This window comes from Anas acuta, chromosome Z (assembly GCF_963932015.1).
Source record: "Anas acuta chromosome Z, bAnaAcu1.1, whole genome shotgun sequence".
Taxonomy (NCBI): Eukaryota; Metazoa; Chordata; class Aves; order Anseriformes; family Anatidae; genus Anas; species Anas acuta.
The window spans coordinates 43,645,404-43,657,665 of record NC_089017.1 but is presented as its reverse complement, the minus strand read 5'-3'; the positions used below and the strand labels follow the sequence as shown (position 1 = coordinate 43,657,665).

Sequence of the window (12,262 nt, the reverse complement as noted above, 5' to 3'; positions counted from 1 at the left end):
GCTTTATCTTGTGGCTCATGTTCAGTAATTCTTGTGCTGACTGATAACATGTCTTTTAATTGGCCCCACGTGATGCAGCTATTCTCATCAAACCCCAGCTGCTAAGGGAACTCCACCTACTCCTTTAAAGCTTCCTGAGAACAAATTTTCACTTGAGCTCAATTACCTGTTTCCCCTCTTAACCCTTCAAGTGAATGGTGTCTTGCCCTGATCTTCCATGCTGAAGTCCTTTTTAAATATGATGTGTTTTGTAAGGTTTGTTCTTCCTTAAGGTAATCAAAACAAAGTAAAAATTAATGTAAAAAGCAAAAAGTTTGAAGTTAAGAGCAGTCTTGTTTACCTGAACTGTATAAACAGTTTTTGAGATCTGAGAGAAATACTTTTCTGTAGTCCAAAGTATGTGTAGTAGTTCAGAAACAGGAGCTTAGCAGATTTTCATTTGGTGATGATGTATCCAAGTCTGTCTACTTAGAAAAAAGCAGATAAACTGTTTTAAGTAACCTCTATTTTTTATGGGATGGGGCTGGTGGAGTGGTCCTTAAACAGTTGGTTTAGTTTTGGTATTTCATGTGCGTATTGCATGTTAGTTGTTTTTTTATTTTTTTCTTTTTATTGTCCTCAAGCACAGGATGCATTTAAAAAAACAACAACTTTTTTTTTTTTTCTTTCCCATTTTGTAACAGCCAGATACTGCCAATTTGTGAAAAAGTGTTACTGGCATTACTCGTAGGTGGGAGGAAATCATTTATGGAGCTTATGAAAGACTACCTAAATCAGTAACTCTGCTACATTCTCTTTTTTTCTTTTTCTTTTCTGTTTTTTCCTCTGCTGTTGTCCTATCAAAAAATCATCTTAGACAAATATTTAAGTGGTCTGCTTTCACTCAGTTTTCACGGGGAGTATGCCACTGGTATTGGTGTGGCTGGTAGAGCCAGGGCTTGCTGCATAGTCAAGTCTTTTTATTCCAGTGTTGAAATAGCGACTTTGAAGGATAAATCTAGGTGTGTTCAGCTATGTTATTTGACTCTGCTGTAACCTGTTTACTGCTAAGCTGTCTTGTAATGGGTAAGTGAAGCTTTGTGATGCCCTCGAAGAATGCTAGTGGGACTTGAGGCTGTATTGAGGCAAATTCAAAGGGGCTGTATGTCAGTGTAGGCTCTCTATTGTGAAACACATAATCGACTCTAACACGCTGTTTTTTCCCTCGTGGACCATCCCCCTGGTTGCACCACTGCCAAGCTTGTTATGTGGGCCCTAAAGAAAAGCGTGTAAAGCCTTGCTATGGAGCCTCTTCTTCACCCATGCATGGTTATTAAGCGTTTCTTCCACTTACTGCAGCCCGTTCCAGGGCAGTCAATAGGAGTGGTGAGAGACTCCTTTCAGTTTTGAGTGTTTCAAGTAAAGCCCTGGCTATCACCTTGGTGGTGAAAATGTCATTGAGATCCTAAATCCATTACAACTGTGCCTGAAGAAAGTCCACTACAGTGTTACAAGAACACATTTGCAAGGGTAGTATTTGTCATTACCTGGGAGTCAGAGTTACAGTCTTGTCCCTTGAATTTCTTCATGAGACTCATAATTGCTTTACTTGTATTCCAATGTGCTTTACAAACCAAAGCATGAGGCACTGTCATAGCACATGCAGGAGAATCTACGTACTGAAAGCTGCGGTGGATTTGTTTGTTGAACCTACTTTTTGGTTGGGGCACAACGAACCAGCAGTTGTTTTTCCTTCCAGTCCTGTGCATTCTGTGTTTTCAGGATACGTGTGTGTATCGATAGTGAGATGAGGCTTATTTCTTAAGGTGATTTTTTTTTTTTTAACCTGATAAAAGTTAAAAGTAGACTGCGTAAAGCAATTCCATTTCTGGGAAACTCATAACATGCTATAGTCAAAATAAATGTGCATTTTAGTGAAATACTATATAAATTACGAATTCCTATAAAGAAAACACAACTCTATGAAAATACAAGTCATTGCACTGAAAGCAGCACTTGTGCAGATGACTATTCAAATGCTAAAACAGATAATGGGTGATCCCAAATTATGCTTTTTTATGCTGTGGGTCTGCTATTTCTTTCTTTCTTTCTTTCTTTCTTTCTTTCTTTTTTTTTTTTTTTTTCTAATCCTTAAACTCAGTTCCCTTTCTTTCAGGGACTGAAAGCATAATGTGAAGGCTTTGTTGGTTTAATATCTACTGGTTGAGGTCATATTAAGATATCTTTGTTGGTGTTCCGCTCTAAAGAGAGCTTTATCAAACTGTGGCTTATTGTTTTTCTAAATGTAACTTAATTTGTATTTGCATCTATTCAAAGCTGATGAGACCGTTTCAAACAGTTCACTACGCAAAAATCCCAGACAGAAAATTTTACAAATCACCATGGTAATGTGTGTGTGTGGAGGGGAGTATGGGGGGTGTAAAGGCAGAGCCTGTGTTTAATGTTGTATATGCTCAGTGCTGCAAGCATTGCTTGTTCTTTGATGTATATATGTTCTTTGCTTAATTAAAAATTAGACTGCGAGTAACATTGGCTGCATCATTTTATCAGACTTCTTTGTGATACTGAAACAATCGGATAATGTGGCTAGTGTTTGAATCTTCTTTCTGTGCAGAAAATGACAGAATCATGTAAACATGGCAAAGAAACTTCAAAATTTCTTTTCCACCCTCTCCAAGAACTTAGGGAGAGGCTTAAAAGTCAGCATTTTACACCTAGAGCTACATTCAAAGCACGCTTAGTACAGGTAGCTCGTGTCTTGGTGATTTCTGTTAAGTCATTGATAGTGTCTTAGGTTCTCCTTTTTAGCTAGGCCTGTCTGGATGCTTTTGTACCTGCAGTTGTTGCCTTAGACACAGCAGCAATTTTGAAGTGCAGTCACTGCTAGTTTTAATTACAAAAGGGAATATTCTTGAGAGGATCTGCATCTGCTCTGGAGCGCTGAAACTGGTTTGGTTAAAAACAATGAGGATCCTTGTAGACTATTTTCTTAATAATTTAGTCAGTCAATGCTGACTACAGATTAACATATAAATTAATGGGAATTTATAGGGAGACTGACTCTTGTGTATTTTTTTGTTGGAGGGTAGGAAAAGTTTCACCTGACATTTCTTGGTTATTTACTACTGTAGTCTGAGTAAGATGGAAAACTGAGAGACTGGGATGGAGGATAATTTTCTTTCCCCGTTACCATGCTGACAGTCCCGTATTTCAGTGAATTTCCAGTAACTTTATTAGTTAAAAAATATATATATTTGAAAATATTGAGAGTCAAGGATGATCAGTTTGAACTGATGCTGTTCAAACTGCAGCCCAAGCTCTGTTGACTTGTGTATCCGATGGCCTGTGAGAACGGGGTTTTTCTCTCTCCCCTTGCACAGAGGAAATTATCGTGCAAAAGCACCGACCCGGAGTGCAGAGCTGAAATGCTCTCTCTGTATCAGAGTTAAAATGAGACGGGTAAGGCTCGTGAGAGCTGCCTGTGCCCAGGATAATTAGTCTGACATGACACGAATGCAGCCAAGTTGTCCTGACGTTATGCAGTCAGCTGTAGAGCCCATTCATCGTGTGTATTCAGGTCACTCACTGCATTTTGCTTTTACAACGATATTTGTTTGCTGTATGCAGTCTGTCACAGTTATAATGGTTTCACTGAGGTGTTTTTTCCCTGACATGCCAGGCTTCCTGTTAATAGGGTAAGTGTGGGAAGTGAAGGCTTTGAAAGTCTTTGCCTTTATGAAAACAAGTTGCAGATTTTGAAGGCTGTGTTTTGTGAAGGCTGAAATCATTTGTGTGGGTAGTGGAGCTATTTGGATAGCTAGTGACTTGTTAGGCCCTTTCTTTGCTCGCTGGGGGAGATGTTCAGTTTCCAGCGGCTGGATTATTTCTGTCTCCAGGTCTTTAAAAGACAGAACTTTGGGATGGATTGGACTTGAAACACCAGTCTGCTGGGTTTTGTTTGCATTCTGTTGATTACCTCAGCCCTTCTACTCCTGTTACATACAGAATTTGTATTAGCACTACGGTTGATTGTCGTCTGTGTGATTTAAAATAGGCAGTCAAGGTATTACACGTACTGCGTTTTGAAGCAAAAATTTGACTAAATTACACTCTCTTTGTCTCATGAATCAGTTAAGCTATTCACATCAGGCTCTCAGATTGTAGGTTGGCAGGTATGAAAACACACTGGTACGCTTCTCAGCAGCAGGCAGTAAATGCACCTTCCTCCCACCAAAACCCTGACAGTGTCAGCCTCTTTCAGCCATTTCCTCACAAAAAAGGAAAGCCCTTACTGTTAGTGAAAGAGATCTCTGTGAGGTTTAGGTTTGTGTGGTTGTGAAAATAATTTGAGAAAGAAGTATTAGCCCACAGTTTACTTATTCCTTCTCTTTATGAAAGGCTTAGCCACTCAGACATTGAAATACAAACATAGGTTTTCCATGCTAAAAGAGCAGGATGTCTAATTGGACTGAAATACAAGATTTCAAGCCTTACATAGCTGCATTTCTGTATTCCTATGTATCTTTCAGTCGTTTCCATGGTGTGTTCATGCAGTGTAGCCCATTAAGCATCCAAGTAAACACACCTGTGTCACTGATGAGCCAAAGAATTTCATTAGACCAGATACAAAACAGGAAAACTTGATGCTGGCACAGATAAACGTGACCTAAAGGTCAGCCTTCTAAGCGCCCGACTCCAAGTAGTTTCCAAGAGGATTATTTGCTTTTTTGCCTTTTTCCCTTCCCCTCCTTGGGGGGAGGTTTCTGGAGGCAAAGCATAAACAGTATAAAATATTGAAATGTCTTAGTGTTGGTGTCTTCGAAGGATCTCTTGAAAAGGTTTAAATGGGGGAAGAGGTATTCAGAGAAGAATTTAAGTAGGCTACTGTTCCAAGTCCTCTCCTAGGCGGTCAGTGAATAGAGATACCTCCCTCCTTTAGAATTATTTACATATTAACTCTGGCTCCAAATTGTCCTCCAAAAGATTTTAGTTTTGAAAGACAATGTCTCTGGTAGCAATAGGAGAAACTAAAACTTGCTTTCTTGATTCTTTGTGCTTCCACTTGTATTTGATCTTACTTCCCATAAGTCTTACAGCCTTTTATTTCTAGCTCTTCATAGTTCTGAACTCATTGGCACTTACTAATTCTATTCACATTCCTTAACGGTTCCATTAAATGAATTGATGAACAGAAGCTTCATAACGAAATAAAATATCATCTTCTGGCTCTCTATCACTTCCTGCATGCATGTGACCGAGGATATGATGACACTTCCAAATAAGTGTTTGCCATTGACTAGAATGGGAGGATGATTAAAAACCTGTGTATATATACTATATATGTGTATAGAGACGTGGAAGTATCTCAGATGCAAGATTAATCCCTTATATTTTTCCCAATAGTTTTTAATAGCTTGTAAATAAATAAATAAACAAAAGTCTGTTAACATAATGAAGATAACAAAAACCAACATAAAGTTTAGATTATCATTTTCTTATCAATACACTGATGAAAGTGCTGAAACTGATTGTTTCTTCAAATGGAAAGGGAAATGCCCTTTGCAGGGCATTTAACTACTCATCTATTGCAAACCCACTGCCTCAATAGTGTAGAAAATATTTTTCCCTAAGATACAAATGCATTTTTTAAACTTGCACTTCATATATATGGAGTGTCTTCATGCAAGTTCTTCAAATTTGAACTTACTCTCTGTAATTTGAAAACAACTTGAAAATGTTACATGGCTCCACTGATCGTTTTTTCTCTGAATTTGATACACGTTGTAATAACAGCTTACTTAAGTCTGTTAATGCTTATGATCCTCTTGTAGCTCCCACATCAAAATAGATGTCCGACATCTGGGTTCTCTAAAATCTTGTGAATCTTGCAATATTAGTGATTTCTGGCAACTGGCTAAGCCAGCAGTTTAGCTGTAATTTAGAAATAGAGGAAGCATACTGAATTGTTAGCTCCCGAAACGAGGCTTTAGCCAAGCAGAAAGCTTCAAGTTCTCATGTAAATGCTAGCACTTAGACAACTGTTATTTATAACCAGCATTCTTAATGAATGAGTGATGTAGGTAAGTCTGCAATAAGCTGTCCAAACTTTTCGAAGACAGTGGTTACAGCTTGATTAGTAGTGTGCCTTGGCAGTGCCTGCAAACAACCATTCTTTCCACTCTGCTGGCGGGTAATCTGTGCCAGTTAATTTAGTAGCATTTCAAGCCAGAAGTCTTCCACTTATAGAAGTGGTTTTGTGAATTAAATTGTCCATTAGGATGTGGGTTTAGTCTACAGGCTTCATTCATCCAGGGCTCTAAATAGCTGTGACACAACTTTAAACTAGTGGTCCAGATTTTATTTGTAACTGACTTTAAAAATTGTTCTTTGAGGAGCTTTCATTGTTTGTTGATGCTGCTCTTACAGCATGGTCGTGGGCTTTGAATGTTACAGTTCAGGAAAGTGAAATTCATCTATTTATCTACCTAGTCTATTCTTTTTTTAAAGAGGAGTCAAGAAAGACTTGGCTTAGAATTTGCAAAAATAGATATTCTTACATTTAAAATTGTTAGTTATAAATATAGGCTATATAGAAACTCAGTCTATGTGTTTTTTGGATGTTACATGTGCTGTTAATGGCCAATTAATGTGTGCTCTGTACTAACAATCTCATATAGCATCACGTTGCTGACACACTGTTATCTCAGTTTTCTCTCAGTAAAACTTACATGATATGAAAACTTACGATATGAATCTTTCTCATGTTTCAGGTTCAGTTGCATTCTGTTTGAGGGAGGAGGTCTATGTTCATCTGAGGTTGAATTAGCTGGTTCTCCTGCCTTTATCTCAACTATTGGCCACACATACTTCAAGTACAAGGTACAACTAATTGTCATTGAAAGTTAGCTACAAGATTTTAAGAATGCATGTTAGCCTTATTGGCTTTCAGGATTTTATTTGCTTCTTTGTTAAAATTGTTGGGCAACCAGTACAATGTCATGTGTTACAGGCTGATTGTTCAGCTGTTTTTTCTGCCTGAGCAACAGACTATCCTGATGCCATTATTTTCCAAGGGCGTGGGGAAAAAAAAATCCACTAAACTCCACATGCAGATACTCTGAATATAGTTTATATGGAGGCAAGTTTTCATTTGATCAATTTTTTTTTTTTTCAGGGTTCATGTGAACCGTTCAGTGAAAGCATGTATGATACCAACTGCTTAAGTTTTTAATGTTTCAAAGTCAAGGAAACTGCTCAAGTATCATGATACTGAAGTGTCTTCTCTGGGTATCTGCTGCTATGTGGAGAACCACATGCTTTGCTCTCACTAGATGTCCAAACTTAAGGGCTTGTTGTTCTCTGGCTCCTCAATACGTCTGCTCTGCGCCCTTTATACACTTGGTCAAATTTACTGTTCCATCAGTTAAAGTTTATTTTTGTCTCCTATTTGTTCTAATGAAGTAACTGAACATGCACAATGTGTAATACCAAAATGGTTCTTTGACTTGTTAGCTGAAGAAAAGAGACAAATCTCGTTCTTTCCACACAGTTCTCTGTGGCTATCTAATAGTCCAGCATTGCTTTCACTAAGGCAGGTATAGCTAATTCCTAATACTAATCCTTTTAGTAATCCACTGCTGTGATTTTTTTTGTTTTTGATCACCCAAATTCCTATCCTGACAAGCAAGGTGATCAAAGCTTTCTGTTTGTGACATGTAGCACTGTCCAGACAAGTTTCCCCTCTTCTCTGCCTTCCTCCCCTGCATTCTTCTCCTGACTGGCTGTTCGTCTCTCTTTATGTAATCTGTTTTACCTGTGTTCATCTGCCTCAGCTCTTTGTTTCTAATCTGTAATTTTTCCCTGTCTCTTTCTGAAAACTATCGAGTAAATAAATAAATAAATAAATAAATAAATAAATAAATGTAATTTTGCTTTTTGAATCCAACATTCATTGAGCCTGAGAGGAAACAGAAGCCTCAGTTCCTTAGTTTGTGAGCAGTAAAGGATTAAATATGACAAACAAGCCGCCACTGAAAATCAGCTAGCAAATGTCTTGTCATTTAGTGTGGAAGATGTAGCACCAGCAAGCTCAGGTGTGGAAGATACTTAAAATAAAAATTATTAAAAAAAAATAATCCACAATCCCCATTTAATATAGGAGGTGCATAAAGATTTGCTTACTGTGACTTCTGCCATATTTTGTGCGAACATTTGAAATGGATGGTTTGGAGTTTTCTTCTACTTTCGTTATTGCTTCTGTCTGTTTTGAAGCCCAGTTTTGATACACAACTGCAGACAGGACAGTTTATGAATCCACATGAATGATCTCTGAATGCAGTGCTGTTTTTTTTGGTTTTGTTGTTGCTGCTTTGGTTTTGGATTTTAGTTTGTTGTTGCTGTTTCTAATACAGGTTTAGAACCAGGAAATAATCCATTGGCCCTAATAGTTCAATAGCAGATTCTAGAGCAGTGGCTCTTGGTGGTCAGAGACAGCTCTTTTTGTGTTTTCTTTCTGTTACTGATTGCAGCTCTTGTAATCCATCTTTTTGCCAAGAACTTCTGAACTTGTTAGTAGATGTCTTGGACTTCTAAACATATTTAATAACAAACACGTTTGCTGAACCTCACAGACGTCATGAGGCGTAACTGCAAAGTTGTCTGTTTTTGTGAGATACGTAGTACAAATCACTTATTTCCTTAATTACCTGCTATTGACAGTGATCTGGAACGATCATTGAGAGGGTTTATGTAGCTAATCTTGCACAAACACTTAGTTGGAGTATGTATCTGGTTTACAGCCTTTCCCCTGGCCCCTGATAATATTAAGGTTTTACCCTAGCAAAGAAAGCAATCAAAATTAAGCAGATACTGTCTTTGTACCTATGCTCCTTGGTTACTTCCTAAACTACTACTGCATATGTCTGTAAAAATGTATCACATTTATGCATGTGTGTGTATATATACACAATATATATAGTATAACCATATATATATATGTGTGTGTTTTAAAAATAAAGTGTGTAGTTCCTCAATTCTTAAGAAAATATGTATAAGAACAAAGAGCACCAAGAGCAAAAAAGTCAGAAAATGCTTTTTCCAAAGCTGCAGTAAATAAGGTGGACTCAGTAGCTTTCAGCCTTCTGTAAGTTATGATACCTGTGTCTCCTTGCAAAGGAAAAACGGTGAAGAAATTCCTGACTCTGGGCTGACTGTTGGTAGCTGTTTTCTTTGTTCTAACATGAAATCACATTACTATTTGTTATAAATAATTTGTATTGGCAGCTCTAACATATACTTACACTGTTTTTTTTCCCCTTCCCTGCTCTCTAGAATTGGGGATATCTTCAGTGAATGACTTGCTGCTTACAGAAAGGACTAGAGTAACTGAAGTTGTGAAATACAGGTAGGCAATACTGCCATTTACATTTCACTTTAAATGTTGTGCTAAACACAGATGATAAACCTATGAATATTCATTGTGATAACAAAACCATCAAAGCATGATAGGGTTTTTAACCTTAAGTAGATTGGATCTGGTTCCATGGCACTTCTCATGAATTCTGAAAAGCATTTCAAGTGCCTCCCTGGTGATAAACCCCTGATGAGAAGTCCAGCAGAATTATGGTATGCAAATTTCCTTTGTGTTTATAATAAAAATGTTGATTAATATTCATATCTAATTCAGATCAGCTTTGACAGGAGGTCCAGGTGCTTTGTGACCTTCAATTAATTTTACGTATTATTTTTGACAGCATTAAATTGTTTTGTTGCCCCAGTAGACTCTGGTATTTCTGGTATGTGCAGCCACATATGTTTTACCTAGATTTTTTTTCCATAATTTTTGTACCAAAGAATATACTGTATGCATTTTCTGCTTATTTTATGTTCATTTCATGTTCCTATTCCTTTGTTCTAACCGAGATTTTTAAATATGTTTGCAATACCTAACTCTTCTCTATCTTCTCTAAGATCATGTAACACCAACGCAGTTATATCTATGGTATATTTCATGGCCATAATAATTTAACTTGCAACTTATCATCGGATGTTACTCTTTGTCACTGTTTGCTGAGTTTTGAAAGACCCATTCAGCTTGACTATACTTCTTAATTCTCATCAAGTATACCTGATTTGGTGTGTGGATAGATAGTACAGATTAATGGTCACTGTTTTTAATGAGTTGAATTTACCATCACTGAAATCCTGGAACGTAACTATTCCTCTTCAGCTGAAGTAGATAGTACAATTCCTCCATATTTATGTAGGCTGAATTTCAGTGGATTCCACGAGTGCTGGTGGAACAGTTAAATCCTGAAATTACTGATTATTTCTCTTTAATTCTGCACAACAACTTTAATTTTAGAAGCTTGTGAATTAGTGTTCTCCTTTCCTGATTCATATTCTGTTGCCTAAAAATCCTATGAGTTTTGGAGGAAGATTCTGTTGCGTAACACTAAGTTAGGAAATAAGCACAAAAGCTGTTACATACGCTGCTTCATCCAAAAGAGCTATCACTTGTGGAACACATTACAGAATTCTGTTCTGAAAGCAAAACATGCAAAATACTACTTAATTTTTCAGGTACTAAGTAATAGATGTCTTTCCTTTTTAACTTGTTCTTTGTGCTTCTGAGCACCATTCATAACGTATGTAATTTCAAGTAGCAAACTTGATGATTTACCCTAAAAATAGTCAAAGTATGCTGAATTTCATTTAAATAATGGCTGTTAAATGCTAAAAGGCTTTTTTTTTTCCTCTCCTTCTTTCTATCTGCCTTCTCCCAAGTTCGTTTGACAGCTTTGAAGTTTTTTGAGTAAGAGTGGCAATACCAGGCATGTTTGGGCTTATCGTTCGCATTGAGCACTTCCTTTCTATGAGCGCAGTTGCTTTTTTCAGCTGTGACTTCACTATTACTTGCAAAAGCTTTCTGCCAGAGAGCTTGGGGAAGAAGGAGTCTGCACATGAATTTATCCTGGAGAAGTCCGTGATGAGGTAGTTTTATTACCAGCTTGTGAAACTGGAAGTGTGGGCACCATCCTGCCGCAGGGGCATTGGAGATGGATGGAAGGGGGAGAAGGCGGGCAGTTGGGATAATAAGGGCAGGTAAAAGATCTTGGTGATGTGTGTTTGAAGAGGAAGACCAAGGAAAAGGAGTGGAATATTTTAAGGAGAGCAGGGGCTGTACTATCAGCAGGAAGGCTTATGTGTGGATGAGAGCTGTGGAAGGGAGACTGCAGTGGGGAAGGGAGAGGACTTTGGAGCACTGGAGTCAGTGGTGATGCCCCCAGGAAATAGGGGAGCAAAGAGCACTGCAGAGTGCAGAAATATTTGTGTTGTGCTCTGGTGCCAGAAACAAGTGAAGTGCAGTGGGTGTTCCCAACCTGTTGGCTGCCCTTTCTGTACGTGCTCCAGGAGTGTCTGCAGGAAGCTTCAGTCACAGGTCAGGAAGCACAGCCTTCCTGGCCTGCCTCACCGACAGCTGTTGAGAGTGGTGAGTGCAAAATCTCCGTAAACATCTTGTAGGATGTCCCATTACAGCCTAAATAAATAAATAAATAAAAAGACTGAGGTTCTAGTATATTTCTTCAATTATTTTGTGGTTCAGACTGACAGTTCACAAGCCAGTGGTTCAGGACAGTGCTGCACAAAGCCATTCCCAGCTACTTCTCTGCTTTAACCCCCCCCCCCCCCCCCCCCCTTTGCCCCTGCAGTTGTGTGTCTGGACTTGCATCTTCACATAGCCGGTCTTTCACATCACGTGATTGTGATCATATAGTGGGTAGATGGATTTTCAGTCAAAAGAAACAAAAAGCATTAAGGCCTGTGGCTTGTCATCACAGTCAGTGTTTACCTAGTCTAGCCTTATAGTATTCTGAAACAAATACTTTCGAATTGCTTGGAGTAAATTCAGAACAATCTGGAAAAAAAGAAGTATTTTCCTTATCCATTCTGGTATTGCTACTTATCAATTATTTCACTAAAGGTCTGGAGTACTGGTCTAGGGGAGAAGGTGGGAAAAATCTTTCTGTCCTGTCTGGAGGTAATATAAAAACGGTAGTGAATTTTAAGTAAATATTCTTATACTAGCAAACAACATTTTATTTATTTATTTATTTTTAAGAAAAAACCTTATTCAATTCACTTCTAGCACAAAAAGCTTCTGAGCTTCTAAAACTAACCTAGAACTATTCATGGCAGGCTGTTCGTGGTAGTGTTCATCTGGATACCACAAAAAACCTTGCGTACTTTCAAAGTCTGAAAT

At 38.0% G+C, this 12,262-nt stretch overlaps 1 protein-coding gene across 1 annotated transcript in view; it reads left to right on the top strand.

The window, feature by feature from the left end:
- LYRM7 (LYR motif containing 7) overlaps nucleotides 1-12,262 on the top strand; it is an 85,264-nt gene that overhangs the window by 44,042 nt on the left and 28,960 nt on the right. The window contains exons 5-6 of the transcript XR_011091420.1: nucleotides 6,771-6,879; nucleotides 9,331-9,403. The gene's annotated coding sequence lies outside the window, so the exon portion shown is untranslated. The remainder of the gene's footprint in view (nucleotides 1-6,770; nucleotides 6,880-9,330; nucleotides 9,404-12,262) is intronic.